General features: G+C 48.2%; 1 long non-coding RNA gene across 2 annotated transcripts; it reads left to right on the top strand.

Moving 5' to 3' along the window:
* Positions 1 to 599: 599 nt before the first annotated feature.
* LOC141571496 (uncharacterized) lies at positions 600 to 16293 on the top strand. Of its 2 annotated transcripts, none has more exons than XR_012496236.1 (4): positions 600 to 700; positions 11471 to 11601; positions 11695 to 11824; positions 12192 to 16293. It is a non-coding gene; the product is annotated as an uncharacterized LOC141571496 (long non-coding RNA). The 2 variants fall into 2 exon arrangements; XR_012496237.1 differs by lacking the exon at positions 600 to 700 and adding an exon at positions 9933 to 10598.
* The last annotated feature ends 3336 nt before the right edge of the window (positions 16294 to 19629 follow it).

Here is a 19629-nt window from a genome sequence, read left to right as displayed (position 1 = left end):
TTCTGAGCACACTTGGCTCCTGCGGTCTCAGGCTGGTGGCTGCTCTTTTATACTTGCTTCTCTTTGAACCAAGCGTTCCCGGGTGGGTCCTCAAAACAGTCGCCTCCTTAGAGCAAGTTTTCCGCTTCTTTTACCGCTTGGGTTTCAAGAGGCCACATAGGCTGTCAGAACACTTCTTTTTTTACCCTCGGCTTGTTTGCAGCTTCTTTCATTCTTCTGTTGAATGCATGACCCAGTTTTCTTTCCTTTAAATCAGGAGCAAAGGGGAATCGGAACAAATAAACATTTTTAATAATTTTGTGAAGAAAGTCAGGACTGAGGGAAACTTCCTGTTGGTTGTGCCCATGGGAAACTCTGCCTTCTGTTAGTTTACACTGAATTTTCCAAATCACTCCCAGGACTTTAATGTTCACTTGTCTATTTGGCAAGTGACACAATTTTCAGGGAGGAGTCTTACCTGATAAATACATTGTTACGGTGCAGTAATGTACACCTCCCTTCCTGGCTCAATGATAGTATTAATGATAATAATTTGCATTGAAGGTTCCTGTTGTCTTTGAAACGTTTAGTTTCATTTTACTTTGGAACTAGCACTGAAAGCACAACCAACCGTGAGTGCCTCGTACGTGCCAGCCTTGCGTAAAGCCTTTTACCGATTCTAACACGTCCATCGCTTTGGTCCTCGCTGCAGCCCTGTGAGGTAGAGTGTATTCTCCCCTATTTTACAGATGCGAACACTGAGGCAGCCTTCGGGGTTGGAGGCAGGCTCTTGCTTTCCTTTCTCATACCCCTCATAGTAGAATGAAGCGCGTACTGCCATTGGGGAATCTGATGGCATTTTTCATTCTGTGAAACATCACATATTTAAAGGTCGTTATAAATGTCTTTTGCTGTGTAAGCCTGAGAGCCGTGACCACAGAGTGGACATGTTTGGGGACGCACTGTGGATGGCCCTGGCGGGGGCGCCCACATGGCCGGGGTGTGTTTTCTGGTGCGGTCCCTCCTTCCGCACAGATGTTCCAGCAGCCTGATGCACCGTGCGTTGTAGCAGCTGTGCTCCTGATGCATCGTTCGTTCATGGACTCCCTGATCCCGGGGCACATGGGGCCCACGTGTGTCCCAGCCAAGAGTCTCAGCTGTCTGGGCGTTTATGACAACTGGCTGCCACAACCGAGCGGGTTCTGCACTGTTGCCTGATGTGCTGTGACAAGTCCCTCCTCTCCCCTGTGTTTACATGGGCACAGCAGGGGTCCCAGGCAGGTTTCTGGAGGAACTTGAAGAAATTCAATAAAGACGTGCAGCATTTCCGGATCCTAAAAGGGAAGTGAGCAAGAGAGCTTGTTCCCCTCCTCACTTCGTCACCCCCAGAGGTACACGCAAGAGAGCTTTGGATGATCTTCCATGTGCTTTATGTTTGAAGGAGAGAGAATTTTTTCCCAGGTGAATTTCAGTTTGGTCAAAGGGATTTAAAAGTGTTGCTGGATAGAGAGTACTGGCATTCTCGTGATCATGTTTGAATGCTAAAGATTGTAATTTCATTAAATGATACACATTTGGAAAAGACAATAAATTGGCAGTCTTGGATGCGTTCGCTGTTGTTCATTTCACCCGGCCTTTTCTTCTCTCTCATGCAAGTTTCTAAAGCCAGTGAGGTCCAGAAGGTCCCGGGGCTCCTGACCTCGTGGGTGCATGCCCTCTTGTTCCTGGAGAGAGAGCTCAAGCTCTCACTGGCGTCTCAAAAAGGCTCAAAGCTACTGATAGGATCACCTCTCCAACACCAAAGGGAGTTAAACACCTGTTTGCTGAAGAAGCCATTCATCTTCCACTTTTAGGAGCCGACCTGTGAGGACTGACCATATGCCCACATCCCATTCCCAGTTCTCCCTCTGCCTTCCCTCTGCCTATTTCAAATGCATCATTTGCTCAGGGGGATCTTCCTTCTGAAGATAGATGCTTTGACTGAACACCGGGCTGGGAGGCAGGTGAGGGAGGTAACAGGGAACCGGAAGCAGTAGAGTGTGCCCAACAGCCAGCCGGAGGCGGTGTCCACCCTGCCAGGGGCCCCTCCCAGCCACCCTGCGCTGTGGCCGACTTTCACTGAGGCTGGGGGAGGAGCCAGCAGCAGCAAGTTTCACTTTTCATTCCCTTGTTCATCAAAGGAGTATTTCCTGGGCACCGGCCTGGCCCTGCGGACTAGGCACCGGAGATGCTGGGGTGGGGCGGTGCCAGCCAGTCCCTGGTCCTCCTCACACAGGCCAGGCAGAGATTTCTCAGGTTCTCTAGGGACTTTTCCAGGGCTCAGCTCTCTGTGGGCTGAGAGGCAGATATGCCCTTCAAACATTAAAGGTCATCATCCAAAGCTGTCTTGTGTGTGAAAGGTCGTCCAAACTCTCTTTTGTGTGCATGTGGGGGTGACGAAGTGAGGGGAGGAACAAGCTGTCTTGCTCACTTCCCTTTTAGGATCACAGAAGAGCTGGATGTCATTGTGGAATTTCCTTGGGTTCTTCTAGAAACTGGGACCCCTGCTGAACTTGTCATAGAACACTACCATTCCTGTTCCTGCTGCTACTCCAACACGTGTATGTGCATTAATCTAGATTCCTCTCAGCTAGGCTAAGGACCTGGGGCCCAGAGAGGCAGGCTGGCGCAGCCACAAAGCCAGGCCAGGGCTTGGACACTGGGATTCCTAAAGTCCCCACAAAGCTGTGCCCGTCCTCCTCCCAGCGTCCCAGGTTAGTATTTTTAACCTAATCAGATTGTTAGCCTTTTAGCCGTAGGAAGCAGTGACATAACAGAGCCTCTGACCCCAGGCCTGGTCTGGGTGCTGCTGGCGTATAAACGGAACAGGAGGGGCTGGGCTGAGGCCTGGGGGGTGGCTGGTGAGTGACCCTGACAGGGAGCTTTGCTTGGCAGCAGCTCTCCTGCATGCCTGTCTTCTCTGATGGCCTCTCTGTGGTCAGCTGTGGCCCCTCAGTGCTGGCCAGTGGGAGGGCCTGTGTTAACACACCTGTGTTTTCTGCCCAGCTGTTCGCTTCACAACAGGGCTGCTGTTAGCAACTGCGAAACACTTTCACGCCACCCACCCACTCCCCACTGCTGTGTAACATGGGTTGGCACTCATCATTGGGGTTGAACTGCTTTATTTTATTTGTTTTTATTTAAAAAGGGACACCAGAATTCTTTATGTCTGGGAATAAGCCAGCCTGGACCAGTGTGGAGTGCAGAAATATTCCATCTCCCTTCTGTGCCCAGAATTATTTTTGTTTTCTGTGCTACACAACCTAGCTACGGCTGCAGCAAGGAAATCGGTTGATTTTCAAAACCCAAACTCCTTTCCTGTTTATCAGTGTTGAAAAAAAAAATTCCACCGTCGTCAATCAGGGTACCAGGTTACCTCTGCGGGTGGTATGTGATTCACGTTCTCTTTGTCTGCTGTGCGTTCCTAATACTGTACCAGGGGAAGTAGCCATTATATCTTCAAGCCAAGATTAACAAACTGATATTATTAGGACTGATACTGGTCCCTGACACATAGGGGATCTGGGGGCAGAAAGCACATGGATACTGTCATCAGCACAGCTCAGTCACTCAGGAGTTAAGCGGCCACGGATGGGTGTCCTGCTAGCCTCTTCAAGCCTCGTGGGGCTTCCCTGCAAAGTAACCCTCAGGATGTTCTGTGATCCTATTGCAGCAATGAACAGTGACACAGAATAGGTGCATACCGTGTTTCCCCAAAAATAAGACCTAACCGGAAAATAAGCCTGAGCATGATTTTTCAGGAGGACATCCCCTGAACATAAGCCCCAATGCATCTTTTGGAGCAAAACTTAATGTAAGACCCAGTCTTATGTTTGGAGAAACATGGTAGTTTTGTGCTTGTATTAGTTTGCTATTGGCCTAATAATGCTGGGTAACAAACAACTTTAAAATCTCAGTAGCTTGTAACAAACATGTACGTGTTGCAGACATGGGTCTGTGGGTTGGCTGAGGTTCTGCCGATCTTCTCATTTTGGGTGGACGTGGCCCCAGGCTCGGGTCAGGCTCAGGTTTGCTCCATGGTTTTACGTCAGGACTCACAGGAAATGGGAAGTGGTTATCTGGGCCCTGTTCTCATGCTGCGTCACAGAAGCACAAAATGACAAACCGGACACACAAGCACATGTCCAGCCTTTGTTCCCATCATGTTCCTCACATCCCATTGACCAGAAGCAGCTGACCGATCCCATGATCGGTGGGGCATGAAAGTGCGCTCTGTTGCAAGGGGGGAGGGGCGTGACTGTGCTAAACATAATCCAATTTATCACTGCCACTCTGAAGGCAAGCACTTTAATTCAATCCATTCTCAAGCTCTCCATCAGCGCTGTGATTCTTCAGTTCCCATATACAACATGTGAGGCGGCTTAGTCCTTCATCAGTGGAAACTGTCTAGTCACACCCTGATCAGAATTCAAGGCCAAGCGGGGACCGTTATTTGAGCTGTAGAGTTCGCTCTTTGCTATTCACACATCCCTAACGATCTTGGAAAGTCTAATGTTTTCTAACAGCTGTAAAGACAAGAGATTCTAACATGATCAACTATACACACTATCCATGAGATTACATTGACTAATGTAATGATGTGTTATGCTGTCGTTAACACATTATGAATACCTAATTTGAAAGGTTAATGGAATTGACACACATATGAGCACGACGGGTGTCATCAATACCGCTTAATGACAAATCTCATGTTTTTATTTGTGGAGTCATCTGACATAGGAAGACTCCATCACTACAAATGTGATTTTTGTCACACATTGGGAAGAGTCTGCACATTTTGTTTTCAACTGGAGTGTAGGGTTATAATGTGTTTTACACTGTGAAGGTCTATGTAGAGGTAATATTTAATATATTGAGATCATGATTTAAAATGGCTATTTTTTAAGTTTTTCTGAAAAGGGTTAAACTTGATAAGAGTGAATATGTTTTTCAGTTGGCCAGAGCGAAGGAAGTGTCAAGACCAAGCGCATGTGCTTTGGGGAATGTAATCCTCAACAGCAAATTGTGTCCTGGCAGAAGGACCCTCCTCTCTGGGCTGAAGAATTGTTTTTTGTCTGAAAACTAGGAAAAGTAAAGTATGGAGACTATTTTCTTTCTCTGCAGATCCCTGGGCAAGCTTTTAGTTTGGCTGCTTTTAAAGCAGTTGAATCTATGCCACTAAAACTCAAACACCTAGAAAGGGCCCGCTTTATTTTCATGTCCAGTACTAGTCCTAAAAGAATGGATATCATCAATGTTAACATTTTCATGTAACGAAAAATTGTACATATATTTTGTTCTTGAGTGTCCAGGTTACCTCCACATGAATAAACCAGAATTAGTACTAATACGAGTACCGATACCACTAATACCGGTAGCCGTACTGATACTAATAAATACTAACACTAATGCTAATGCAAATGCTAATGCTAATACTAAAACACTAATACCAATACTAATACTAACACATCAAGAGTAATGACAACGGGGATGCCTCTGCATTATATAAAGCACCTTATGTGTATTATTGGTTTGACTCTTTCAGAAATCCACTGAAATTATTGACAAAACACCATAATTCCCTTGTCAATGATGCAATGAGGTCTGGGGAGGTTAAATGACTCGCCCCAAGTACAGACAGTCAAGAAGCAGCAAGGCCGTGACTTGCTAATTCTGTGCCTTCCCGTCCCGCCTCACAGCTCGTCCATCTCTGCGCTTCCAGGAGCCCCGGCTTTCTAGAGCCATTTGTAGTTACATATAATTTTTGGTAAAGGTGATATTTTTTCCCTGATTATCAAAGTAACATTGTTCATTGTAGAATATTTGAAAATATAGAAGAGTATAGGACAAAATAAGAACCACCTGGCTTCCAGACTCCAACCGCGGAGAAATCACACATGAACTCTTCTCTCTGTGTGAGTGTGTGTAAACAGACTCCACACTTCATTGTCCTATGTGCTGTCAGATTGGCCGGACGTGACCAGTGAGGACACAGCAAGGCACTGGGTTGTAAGACCCCAAACCTCAGCCTCACGGAATCACAGACTCTGGAGGTAGAAGGGACAAGATGTAGGAAGTGTCTTTGCAACATTCCAGGAAAATGGGCTTCCAGCTTCTGTTTGAGAGCCGCAGATGACGTGAGCTTACTGCCGAAGGGCCAGCTGTCCCTCGGGGTCGTCTCCGGCTGATCTGAGGCTGCACTCCAGGTGGGGAGGGCGTCCTGGAGGGTCCTGAGAGGGGGAAAGTTTCCTACTCTTCCTTGGGCTCTCGAAGTCCACACCCACTGCAAGTCCTGCGGAGCCTGTGAGCCTCAGTTTCTGCGTCCGTCATGTGGTGATGTGAGCACTAGGTGAATTACTACTTGGACAGCACCTTGGCCAGTGCCCGACCTCAGGGCCTTCTCAGTGAGTGCTGATTACTGTGTTGTGCTCGTGATTAGTATTATTACCAGGGTCACGGTCACCATCGGCTTTGGCACGGATTGCATTCTCTGGAATACTCACCGGAGCCCAGACAACTGCACACCCGCTCATCTCCCCGGTTCCTGTCCTTTCCTCCTTAGAGGGAAGCACCAAAACACCTCCTTCCCAGCCCATCGCCCACACCGTGCCCCCATTCCCTCCCTCGAGAACTCTGATTCACCTGCAGGGGTTCAGCTCCAACCCACTTGCCCCAGTGTGGGAGCCCGGTGATGGGGATGCCAGCCCAGCCTCTGCTCTGAGAAGGCTGCTCTTTGGGAATATTGACTTCCCTCTTGGAGCCTGTGTTCCTATTCTTAGACCAGGGATCATATTTCTTGAGAGGTTGTTGTGAAGATGAAATGGGACAAGACATTGAAATTGTGTGTTTAGCAGCCATGCTGGGGGCGTTGGCAGCACTTCCGTACCCCCTCCCCCGCCCTGGGCTGGGTCCTCACTGTGGCCTATGGCCTGTGGCCTGGGAGGCAGCCATCACTTTTTTGCAGGTGAAAACACTGAGCTTTGGGGGAGAAGTGACAGGCCCGAGGCCACGCCATTACTCAGCGACTGAATTCAGACTCGAATCTGGGACCTCAGACTTTAGATCTTATGTGTTATCCACTGTAAATTTGCAAAATTTACACTGACTAGTCAGTCATCTCTCAAACTTTCTTGAATGAAATCAGATAGAACACTATGATCTTCTCATCTTCTAAGTGATTCATTCATTCATTTGCTTTTTGTGCTGGGGTTTGATTGTAAGACTCTCTGGAAAAATCCACAGAACTTTTATTATAAAGGGAAAAGGAATAGATGGGTAGAGAAATTGCTTTCTTGTAGCCAGGCACCAAAGGGGTTCCCTGGGCTGGTTTCCTTGTGGGGAGCTGGGGACTGAACGTGGCAACACGGGCGTTCAGAAGCTCAAAGGTGAAGCAGTATCTTCTGACACATTTGTGATGTTTCCCGCCGCCGGGATCTGTGCAGGAGAGTAAGGACAATACACTCACACGGAGGAAGAGCTTTACTCGGTACAGAATTCTCACAGCTCTGCGCGTTAGCTGACGTAAGCCAGCCATCCACCCAGAGGGGTGTGTGGGTGTGTGTATGTGTGAGGGTGTGAGGCCCACCCTGGCTGTACCTTTCAACCAGTGGGGCTGTCTCTATCCCCAGATTTGGTGTCACAGCTCACTGGCTGCATCTGAAATCACATCAGGGGTGATTCTACCTCGAAGACTGAAGATCTGACTTGAAAATGAGCCAGCTCTCATAGCGTCATTCCTGACAGATTTCTCAATTAATCTGCTCAGATTGTCAATAATGTAATTCACTGTTGATTCAGAAACTAGTTCTATGAGGACTGCTAGTGCCATTGTGGGAAAACATCTGAATAATTCAGCTAATAGATGCAAAACTCACCCAGATTGCTGGGGCACAGGGAGGGAGCAGCTAATTCGAATGAGCTGAGCTCAAGCAGGGTGCTTCCAGCAAATTCCAGGGAGCGGGAGAGGTTGTCATATTACTGGGGGCAGCAGCTGCCTGGTTTAATTATTGTCATTTCGGTTTGTGGAAAAAAAGAACATGGGCCCTATACTCTCGCAGGCAGAGGCCATTATCATACTCTTGAAAAATACTGTGGGATTTTCAGAGTAAAGTATGCAATCTAGTTGATTACTAACTCTGAGCTACCCTCATATGTTAGTGGATCTTATTTTGTCTGTATCATATTATTTATTACATGACTCTGATTTGAAATATGTGAGTTTAGTATAAGTGTCATCAGAGGAATATAAAAATGACTTTTTTCTCCTGGAAGATTCATAGTTATGTTTCCCAGAATTAGATGTGTCTTCAGATTATGGCGATCACCCTTTTTACACCCAAACTAGGGGCTGTGCTGAAAATGAAGTTTATAGATTGGTGGATCTAATTATGTGAAGTCTTACATAAACATAAAAACTCAATCACTTTTAGTTATATACTTAACATTTCGTTTTTATTGAAAATAATAAAATTATATGGAGTTGAGCTGTTGTAATAAATTTTTTGCTGTGGCGGTTAGAGTTTTAACAGCCCTTAAGTGCAGATGAGTTAGTGCTTCAATGTAAATGTTAGAATCATAGTACTTTTGATGGGAAACGTTCATTCAGTCTTTTTGATGGGAGAAGTCTCATTCAGTCTACATTTATCTGCAGTCTCACACTTTTCTTCTGTTTTTGTCTCTCTCCTCCCCCACCCCCGCAGCACCCTCATGATCATGAGGGTTCATGTACAGGCACATACACATGCCTTTGCACACATACACACAGCTCTCCACACAAACACGCCTCCACACACACACTTCTAACACACACACACACACACTTCTACATACACAGACACACAGCTCTCCACACACACACACCTCCACATACACACTTTTAACACACACCTCTACACACACACACTTCTATACACACACAACTCTACACACACATACTTCTACACACACAGACACACCTCTACACACACATACACAGCTCTCCACACACACCCCTCCACACACACACTTCTAACACACACACACCCCTCCACACACACACTTCTAACATACATACACCTCTACACACACACACACACACACACACACACACACACACACACACACAGTCACTCTGTCACATCTCTTCCAAGGTTCTATCCTGTGACCTTCAAAAAGAGGGGAAGACCAAACAGTACCCAATTCTGATGCTTTGGTACTGACAAACTTTACCAAGAGGAGGACAGTCCTTCTGCCTGGGCCCTGTTCCCTTATATTTTAATAAAGTCAGGACTGATTTTAAATTCTAAACTGCACTGGGAAACTTAGGGGACAGAATTGCCCTTTGGAGCCAAAGTGAATGGAACCTCAGCAAGTAATTCTTCTTTTTCTTTCTTTGTTCTTTTCCTTTTATTTTTTAAATTTGTTTTTTAATTACAGTTGGCACTCAATATTATTTCATATCAGTTTTGGTCATACAGCAGGTCATTCTTGAGTGGATCAGTACAAGAATAATAAGAGTGGCTGCCTTGAAGTAAATTCTGGGTTTCAGATGTGCATGCGTCGCTGGCTGGCTAGACAGCACATGCATAAAGACGACCATCAGTTAGGAGTAGGTTGGGCTGCCTATCATGTGACACCTAAGTCACAGTGGGTCCAATGAGGTAAAGGCTGGTTCTCTTACTAAAGAGTTGTGGGGCAGGCAGCGGAGAGCCGGGCGCTGCTCCACGGTCACCAGGGCCTTAGGCTCGCCTGTCTCACCGCCACTGTCTCACTGCCTGTCTCACAAGGCCAGTGCATCTCATTGTTACCTCAAGGTCAAGCAAGGCATTTGTGGGCGTTCGAGATATCACATCCATATTTCAGAGAGCAGAAAAGAGGAAGAGGATAAGAGGCGTGACTCCCTTCCCTTCTGCTTTTATTAAGCAGCCCTTCTGGAAGCCTCCTGTGCCTACACATTTCATTGTGCATATCTTGGCCAGGGCTCAGCTAGCCACACCTAGCTGCAGAGAGGCTGGTGAGCATCCTTTTTTCAGCTGGGCACAAATAACATTGAAGTTCTCTTATGGGGAAGGAGAGGGCTGGACGTTTGATGATAGCCTGAAGATTATGTCTTCAAACCTAACCAGTGTCTGCAAATGTAGCTCTGATGAAAACACAGATAAATGTTTCCTATTTTTACTGAGTGCCCGAGTATTTTGAATTGAGAAGATCATTTGGAAAGGGTATTATTTAATGATGGCCTACGATGAGATGGCATTGATCACGGCTTTCTGTTATGTTCACTGTAGATACTCCCAGCTCCAATCAGGAAGCCAGAATGGTGATAAATGCGTCCAGTTGTGGGTGGATGGGGTGACAGGTCTGTGAGTTTTCTAATGACATCGGTTATTTGTAGAATGGTTTGCCACTTATTGAAAAAAGCAATTTGTTGTTATTTGTGTGTAACACTAGGATTCTCTGATCGCGTATTCCCTGGGAATCCAATTTGTAAATAATTACTCGAAAGAATGGATCTGGCTGGAAAAGTCTGAATATGCAGAGGCAGAGGGCGGCCCCTGAGAGGAGAGTTCAGCTCAAAGGCCAAGCACCTGAATGGTCCAGTTGTAAGTTTTCATCTCTCAGCAGTTGGCAGCTAATAAGATCCCTGGTTAAAAAATCAAAAACCAAATCCCAATTGTCAGGCTCCAGACGCAGTGGACACATGTAGCCACACATTAGCAGCGATGCTCGGAGCAGCTGGCCCACTCAGAGGGCTGATGAAACGTGTTTCCCCATTCACATGTCCACACTAGAGAATGGAGGCCAGGACAGACAGGTCATTTTTTTGCTATGTGTGGAGCAGGGAAGGAGGGTGTCTGTTTGTGGGGGTGTGCTAGGGACTAAATGTTTGTGTCCTAACCCCCAAATTCATATGTTGAAGCTCTAACTCCAAGACTGTGCTCAGAGACAAGACCTCTAAGGAAGTAATTAAGGTTACATGAGGTCGTAAGGGTGGGGCCCTGACCGAATAGGACTGTGCCCTTATAAGAAGAGGAAGACACCAGAGGTTGCTGTGTGTATGTGCATCTAAGAAAGGTCATGTGAGGTCAACATCTGCAAGCCAGGAAGAATGTGCTCGGTGGGACTCGACCATACCAGACCATGGTCTTGGACTTCTGGCCTCTGGAACTGTGAGAACATAAATGTCCATTGTTTAAGCCAGCCCGTCTGTGGTGTTTTGTTATCGCAGGGCAGTCAGACTAATACAGGGCAGTGGAACGGAGGTGGGTGCCTCAGAAAGAACGTCAGAACCAGGTCCTGACAATGGCCCTCCCCAGATGTCTCTGTGGCTGCCACGTGAGCTCTCATCCAGCAGCAAGGCTTCTGTTCCTGCCTCTTCCGGCACATGGAGCCGTGGGCTCCTCACCTGGTCGGCTGTCTGCGGTGATGCCTGGTATTGGCTTCCCTTACTGATCTGGGTTATTCACTTTCGCAGAGTCACGAGCACCTCCTAAGTCCCAACACTGGCCTGTACGTGCATCTACAGCAGCAGAAAGAAGCAGCCCAGGCCCCATGGTGACCAAAGGATGAAAACAGGCGACAAAGCCAGGATTGGTTACCGCACAGGTAGCACTTACTGTGGGGCAGGTGGTGCATGATAAGTTGTCTGGGACTTACAGTAACCCACAAGAGACAGGCTGCTGTCACCCTATTTCATAGAAAGGAAGGCTCTGAAGGTGAAGGGGCTCCTCCAAGGACACACAGCTGACAAGTGGCAGAGCCGGGAGTCTGCATCAGGCCCCACACTCAACTCTGCGGTAAAGCCAAGTTGTCACAGCCCAGCTGAGAGGTGAGTCCGTGGCTCAACCCAGGACCCCAGGGGAGTATAACCGGGGCCCCTGAACCACGTGGAGGTAAGTAAAGGGGTAACTGGTGGTGTGCGGGGGAGCCGACTGGTACATTTTCTGGAATTTGGGAAGCTGATGACCAAACACAGCCATCATTAAAAATTAAATTCTAAAAATTTACAATGAAATTAATAGTCAAAAGAACGATCACAAATACTCACATTGATCACTTCCTCATTGTCTGACTGTTATCTGTCCGTTGCATCTGTGTGTGTGTTACTGCCTGGTGTCACACTGGTTGTTGTTCCGTGGGAGTGTTTCTACCAAGGACATGGGCAAACGTCACAAGTCAGGCTTTTTTCTTGTCAGCCCATTTCTAGGGACCAAGACCTCAGAAGAACTTTCCAGGCTTCGTGGGGGAGCCTTCTGCAGCCCCTCTGTTCCTTGGAGCCTCCTGACCTGCTCGGCTCACCTTCCTCACAGCGTTAGTGCCTCGAACTCTTACCTGTGTCTGCCTTTGTTTTCGTTCTGCAAGCATCTCGGTTCTTCTGTGGAGGGAGCTTAGCACAGAGCTGGGATTCCTTCTGCCCTTGCGAAATGAATAAGCTCATGCAGGAGTGAGTAGGAACGGCCTCACTCCCTGCGTTTGTCTTTTGTGCCTTTGGGATGCGCCTTCCCTCACTGAAGCACAGAGCAGTGAGACAACGGTCACCCTGTACTTCTTTCGGCCTCAGAAGTAGCCGGTGGCTCAAGTGACATTTTTACATAAATGTGTGTACAGCTTGATGCTGCAATGTCTGAGTAGCTACTTGAAAAAGGCCACTTTTGAAAGAAAGCACTTGGTAGTCAACTGAGCGTGTACCCAGGGAGGGGGACGCACACATCAAAGGCGCTCTGAAGGACAACTTGAAAGGAGAGTCACCTTGGGGACCTGGCGCTTGTAACTGATCTGAATCGAGGGCGAGAGGGCACAAGGACATTGGATTTGTTTGAAGAAAACTGCATCCTGTTAGACTTGGAAAATAATTGCACGAAGCCACCAAAGTGCCACTTCCTCCTCTCCCCCCGTGCCCTCCTTGCGGAGTGAGACTTTGTACATCAAAGAACCCTCCAGTCCTGCGTCTGCCTCGCATGTCACCGTAGGTAGCCACGGGAGGGCAAACGCTCAGGACATCACATGAGGGGGTTAGAGGGAGCCCCGCCCCCCACTCAGCTGTGGGACCTCAGTTCCACTGTGCCCCTATCTGTACCCCCTGCCTCACTCTGGTAATTTTTCTACATCCCCAGAGTGAGAAGCCCTGTGCCCACGGGGGACCCCACCACCTCCCTGGGACCCCGGCCAGTTGTTTCTGAGCCTGTCTTTGCCCACGTGTAGAATTAGGCTACTCGGTCATCTTGCCCACCCTGGTCTTATTTGAACTGGCTCCTCATGGACTCCACAGAGCTGCAAGCTGCTGTTCGTGGTCTTCTTGACATTATTCCTGGTCTTAGTCCCCTCTTACTTTACAGGACCAACCTGGGGACCCTGAGGTAGGACAGCCAGCCAGCGGGGTCCCACCGGGTCTGAGCACGTTGCCCCTGAAGGGCCACGGAGGGTGGTCTTTTTAGGACAAAGGATGATGTTGCCTGTGTCAGTGCTAGTTTTCCCCCAAAGCTTCTTGCTCTGGCTTCTGGAGTGACACCTGGACCAGGGGAAGGACAGAGCCCCTGACTTTGACCACCTGACTCTCCCCCCTTCTTCCTACCTTTCTTTCCTCTGTGAGCAGGCTTCATGTGGGTCTGAAAAGCGGGTTTGCAATCTGCGCCCTTGTCCCAGGAGTCATGGTCCAATCACTGTCCGGTGCTCAGAATGCGGCTGTTTGGAAGTCATTCATCACCCAGTGGACTCTAATATCTGCCTCTTCCTCCCAAGGCCCAGTGCCCTTTAGTGCAGCTTTTACATGCAATCCCCAGGACGACAGTTCTCAAGGGGCTGTACAGTGCTGCTGGACTCCCGAGTAGTTCTCAGGGTCCCTGTCAGTCCGAAGCTGCTCAGAGTTATCAAAGCCCACGGCTAGCATGCAGAGCTGGTCCCTACCCCAGCCCTGAAGAAGTGTCCATTTCTTTACATCCCGTTGATTAAAACAAAAGTCTAGGATGGCCCATCATAGGGAGAGCACCTTCTGACACTGGTAATAACCTCACATTGAAGCAGAAAGCCAAAAAAGAACTGCAGTTCACGTTCGGCTCGAATTCTTGATGTTATAAATGGGGAAACTGAGGTCAGGAGAAGTTCAAAGAGGTCCCTAAGTTAAAGCTACGAGGAAGTGGCAGGGCTAAAGCCAGGCTCTTGCTTCTCAGCCAGTGTTCTTGCCACCACGTTCCGCTCATTGGCCTCAGAGCACTAACTTAAAATTCAGGTGATCAAAGCTAGGCTTGTCGATGTGACAAGCATTGTACCAGGTTTCATGGGGCCACACCAATGAAGAATGCAGAGCTTCTGTCCTTAACTATATTACAGTCTAGTGGGGGACAAAAGCTCTTGTATGTTAATCTCACGTTCATTGTCGAATGACGTCATGCTAAATGGAAGGGCACAAGTAGCTACAAACTCCAAAGTTTTCCTTTGAAAAATAGCATTTGAACCAGGACAAACACACTCTACTGAGAGATGGCTGAAAAGGCTCCCGATAAGGGCCGTCTCTGGAAATACAGTCGGAAGTAAATTCCTCTTTTCAAATCACTATTTCAACTACACTTTTTGACAATTTTTCCTGCATTTTATTTCTAATTAAAATAGAAGTTTGGGGTTCATTTTTCATCTTCTTTTCTATTTTCCTGGGATGGGTGATGGTGTTTAAAACTGTGATCATGACAGACGCTCACGCACACGTGTGCACACACGCACATGTATGCACACACAAGCTCACACATGCACACACACACTCGAAGCTTTCCTTTCAGGAAGGGGCAGCAGCAGTCAGCATAGAGGGTTCTGCGCTATAAGCTCTTCCCCAGCTTGCTTATAGCAAGACAAGTGCTGACTTGCCGTGTGTGTCTCTGACATGAGTCCCCGAGCGCGCTGAGTCTCAGCTCATTTGTCCTGTCTTCAGGAACGCGGATTGAATCGAGGGTTATCCAACCGTGCCGTGGCGCCTTGAAGCCTCCAGTATGGGGCTGATGAAACCCGAGTGCCTGGCGCTATCTTACAGGAATATGAAAATTTGATTTGGTCTGTAGCCAGCTTCCCTCCTGCTCTGGAAATGAGTGGAACATCTGGGGAAAACACTCAATCCATTAACTGCTGCCCTGGACATCTGCCTGATACCTGCTCTGTAAGAACCTGACCCCACACTTCCAGGTGGCTTCAGCTGTAGCGTATATAGCTTATCACAGTAAGGAATCTTGGTTTAATATCTTCCATCCATCCTTTATTTATTTATTTATTTATTTATTTATTTATTTATTTATTTATTTATGGGTGATATACAGAATTAAGGCTCCATTTTTTTAAAGCTCAGAATGAGATTGCCGGAGTTATTTCTAAACTAAAATTGCGGATTTTCAAAATTCCCCAGCTGCTCTTTTGCTTCCCTTTCAGAGAGATTGTAGAGATCTCTCTCTTCCTAGAGCTCAGAGTTTGAGCCCACCCTCCACGGCGGGCATCAGGGGTTGTCTGAATCCCCTCTCACACTCTGTGCAGAAACTGTATGTGTTTATGAGCCTTTGCATGTATATCTAGAGACAAGGCCTACATTTTCATCAGATATTTATAGTGACCCATGGTCCTAAGGGTTAAAAATCTGTTGTAGAGAGCTTTTCCATGATTCGGAAACTAAAAAGGATCTGAGATATCATTTAATAGAAACTCTCATTTCGCAGATGGGGAAACTGAGACCCACAGAGACAATTATTTTTCCCAGGCCAATATAACGAGATAGTAACAAAACAGCATGGGAACCCAGGCGCAGAAATTTGATTTTCTTTTGGCCTGTATGTCTGAGCACCTTCCGTGGTTCCTGGATACGTGGTAATCTCTGCACATGTGGAATTAGGATATTAGCTGTAATTTGAATGGACCGCTTTCCCTCACTTGCCGTTTTGGGTAACTTATTTTTCTGGCAGCTGAAGGTATAGCATCGCACAGGCCGGTCTGGGACACCCTGCTCACTCTGTTAAACCTCCCCCCACACGGATCCCCAGTGCTGTTCTTTTGGCCGTTAGGGGATGTCACCTCTTGAACAGTGCTCCACTGTGTGTGTGTGAGTGTGTGTGTGTGTGTGTGTGAGTGTGTGTGTGTGTGTGAGTGTGTGTGTGTGTGAGTGTGTGTGTGTGAGTGTGTGTGTGTGTGAGTGTGTGTGTGTGAGTGTGTGTGCACGCTTGCACGCACATGTATGAGAGGGGACCCGCTAATGCAATTGCAAAGCAAACAGTGAATGCCCATAATAGGGAATCAAGAAAGAAAAAGTTTCAAGTTTCACTTTTGTTTAGCACTCGGGGCTTTTAAAGAAGCTGTCTGTTTAGGGAACGACTCCTTAAGCCTGGATGGGCACCCTTACCAGTGAGAGTGCCGGCGTACCCTGCTTTCTGTTGTGAGATGGAAGCCTGGTGAAAGTCACACACACTGGAGATTCACTGAGCAGCTAATCCCAGCAAGGGCCACAACATTCCCGAGGTGGCTTCCACACGGGGAGGATGCGATGAGACGGCCTGGAGGCCTGGCTGGGTCTCAGGAGGGACTAGGCACGCACACGGCCATCTCAGCTCCATCAGGGTCGTGTGAGAACACAGACTCGAGGCTGTCAGATGGGAAGACAGTTCAGAGGACACGGAGCATGAAACTCAAATTTTACCAGCCAGGTAAAGCAAGACCCCCACAGAGGCGACTGGCTCGGTGGCACATCCCAGATGATAGTGACCTTGGGCTGTGTTAGGTGAAAACCCTGCTGAACTGACACAATGACAAAAGCAAGAGGCAGCGTGGCGGGTGACGTGCTAAGCACCTCATGAGAATTCTATTTAAGTTTTACATTATTATGAGGAAGGTAGTGTTGTCATTGTCACTTTACAGATGAGAAAACTGAGGTTCCAGGAGGATAAGAAGCTTGCCCACATGACATAATTAGCAAGTGGCCCAGCTGGATGGAACTCGCAATCGGTAGCTTGTAAAGAATGTGAGTCAGGCTATACTCAGCCTGGATTCCCGGGGTCTGAGGCGCCCCAGGCAGGATGGGGTTTGAGTTAGAGGTTCTTTATCCCCTCCATTTATCACCTTCTCTGGCATCCCCTTTAGCTGGGCAGGAAGCTCTGGGACCGGAGGCCTTTTACAGCAACCTATGAATTGCTTTATAGCAATCGGACCCATATTCTTTAGAGTAATTTGCATTTTATTTCCAATAAAATAATAGTTCGGGGTCCTTTTTCTTCTGTTCCTTTCTTTGTTCACAGTCATTGGGTTCAGATTTTTGTGCTAAGGTCACCAACTCCTCGCCTACTCACATCCCCCCTTTCCTCCATGGCACCACGAGTTACTGGGTGCCTTCTCTTCCGAGGCACCTTGCCAGGGCTCAGCACAGGTAAGGATTTCTTTCTTTTGTTCGGCTGTGAACAACACAAATGAAACTGTGACAAATATCGTGGTTTATACTCAGTTACCCAAATGTTTGTGGTTGATTCCTTGTACAGGGCCACAGGCACAAGTGTCTGACTGACTCATGCGCCCTCCCCCCCGCCCCCCTTTGGGCACGAGGGCTCCTCTCTGGGAAGAAGCGAGTGTGGTTTGGCAGGAAGGGGAGAATTCCTCAGGAAGGTGTGTGTCTTGTGTGCCAGGCCCTGAAGAGGTAGAGGTGCGCTGGATGCAGCCCTGACCTCGTGGCAGCCTCTGTCACTCGCCTGTGTCTTGCATTTGCTTAGATTCCTGGCTAATGGGTGGAAGGGACCAAACACTGGGAGGAACAGAAACCAGAGACCTAGGCTAGCAGGACCCTCCCTGTTAACCTCAGCACTGTGAGGGCGTCTGCTGGGTTTCCTGTCAATTGCCCGAAGGAGCAGGGTTTGAACTGGTTTCTTGCAGGGTCCGGTGCAGTGGCAGAGTTGGCTCGGTAGGGAATGTGTCCAGCGTTGGGGCTGTCCTTGTGCATTCCCGAGGGCCAGCCCACTGCACGGGATGGCCAGGGCCACCTGGTGGGCCTTGCCCTATTCTGGTGATGCCAGGGGGACAGACAGCGAGTGGTGGTGGGAGGTACCCAGCCTTGCTGGAGCTCCAGAAAGAATGCATCTCATCACGTGGGCTTCGTCATCAGGGTTCTCACCCCTCAGCCCTGGTATTGGGGCCTCTCAGGCTGCACACAAGTCCCCAAGGCTGTTCTGGAGAAGCCTCACCTCTGAGCCCAGGGCCCAGCTGGTCAGGAAGTGGGGACAGGTGATTTCAGCCCAAAGTAACTGCCATCGACAGTATTTCGATTTTTTTTCCTTACTGCAAAATCAAAATGCTAGCAAACGTCAGGCCTTCTTGGTAGCTAATGAGAGAGAATATGATCTTTCATTTCACATAAAATGACGTACTTCGACATTGTGGGGAAAAGAAAGAAAACGTAATAAAAGAGAGAGCTATCTCTTTAACAACTAGCGTTCTTTGGAAGGATCCCAGAACATGAAAACAACTTGATAATTTCTGTTATTCTGTAATAATAGATGACATGTCAGTGCTCTATACACAGTATAAATTTTAGTTCTTATACCAAGCTCATGAGTTTGGCGTTCCTAACCCTTTCACCAATGGGGAAAACTAACTTGCAAGGAGTTGAAGCAGAAGGTCCCTGGCCAGGAGTCGGCGAGACCAGCACTGAGCCACAGGTGGTGTTCTGTGTTCTAACTGGTGTGTGATGGGGCTCGGCTCTGTCTCTAGGGCCTCTCTTGGGAGCTCCTCCAAGCAGAAGAGCCCACAGGGGAATTCTTTGCATGGGTGAGTGGGTGTTACAACGATCCTCATGTGGGTGGCAGCTGAGCGTTTGCTCTGCAACTTACACGCCACTCATTTGACCTGCATGAGGACCCTGTGAGACAGAGCTTGGTACTTTCATGATTCTGCTTTGCAGACACGAAACAGAGACTCGCAGGGTGGAGTGGCTGGCTCTTGGTGAAGCTCCTGGGTCTCCAAGCAAAACCTTTCGGGTCAAAGCCAGGGTTCTGCTCCCCTGACCACACCACCCAGGCTCCTGGGCCCCGGTGGGCCTGCCACGCTGAGCGCATTGGCTGTGTTTCATCTCCACTTTTATCCACTTTCATGCATCTGCATGACAGCAGGTTTCCCAGATTTTTCCTTTTCTTGTTTTATAAAATAGGATGGGCTCTTCCAATCTTTGCCTCAAATAAGCTGTGCTGCATGATAGCCGGACATCTTCTTGGAATGTCTATGGAAAGGGCCATGGGCTTTGGGAATATTTGGGAACCCTCTCTGCTCACCTTGGGCCCCGCCCCTTCAGCACAGGACCAGATAACTGAGCAGCAGGAGGAGGAACGGCCTGCACCTGGTTGTGTATTCAGCCAACACGCGTTGGTGCTGCCGTGTGAGGTGTGCGGCAGTTACAGTCCTGGAGACATTTCGGCCTGGTGGGAGAGACAGCAGTACAAAAGGAGGGGCCACATCTTAGGAGCGGAGGGAAGACTGCGGTTGGTGTGCTGGGATGATATTTTGAAATGTTTATTGACATTTCCTCTTTCACCCAGGATTCTTTGTTCCCTTTGCTATTCCTCCCGTTCAAACAGGACCTTTCTCTGCTCCTTGCCTTAGGGAGGTGGGGTGAGCCCAGAAAGAAGAGAACAAGGA

Source organism: Rhinolophus sinicus, linkage group LG05, assembly GCF_036562045.2.
Source record: "Rhinolophus sinicus isolate RSC01 linkage group LG05, ASM3656204v1, whole genome shotgun sequence".
In the NCBI taxonomy this organism is placed as follows: domain Eukaryota; kingdom Metazoa; phylum Chordata; class Mammalia; order Chiroptera; family Rhinolophidae; genus Rhinolophus; species Rhinolophus sinicus.
This window is presented reverse-complemented; position numbering and strand designations above follow the sequence as displayed.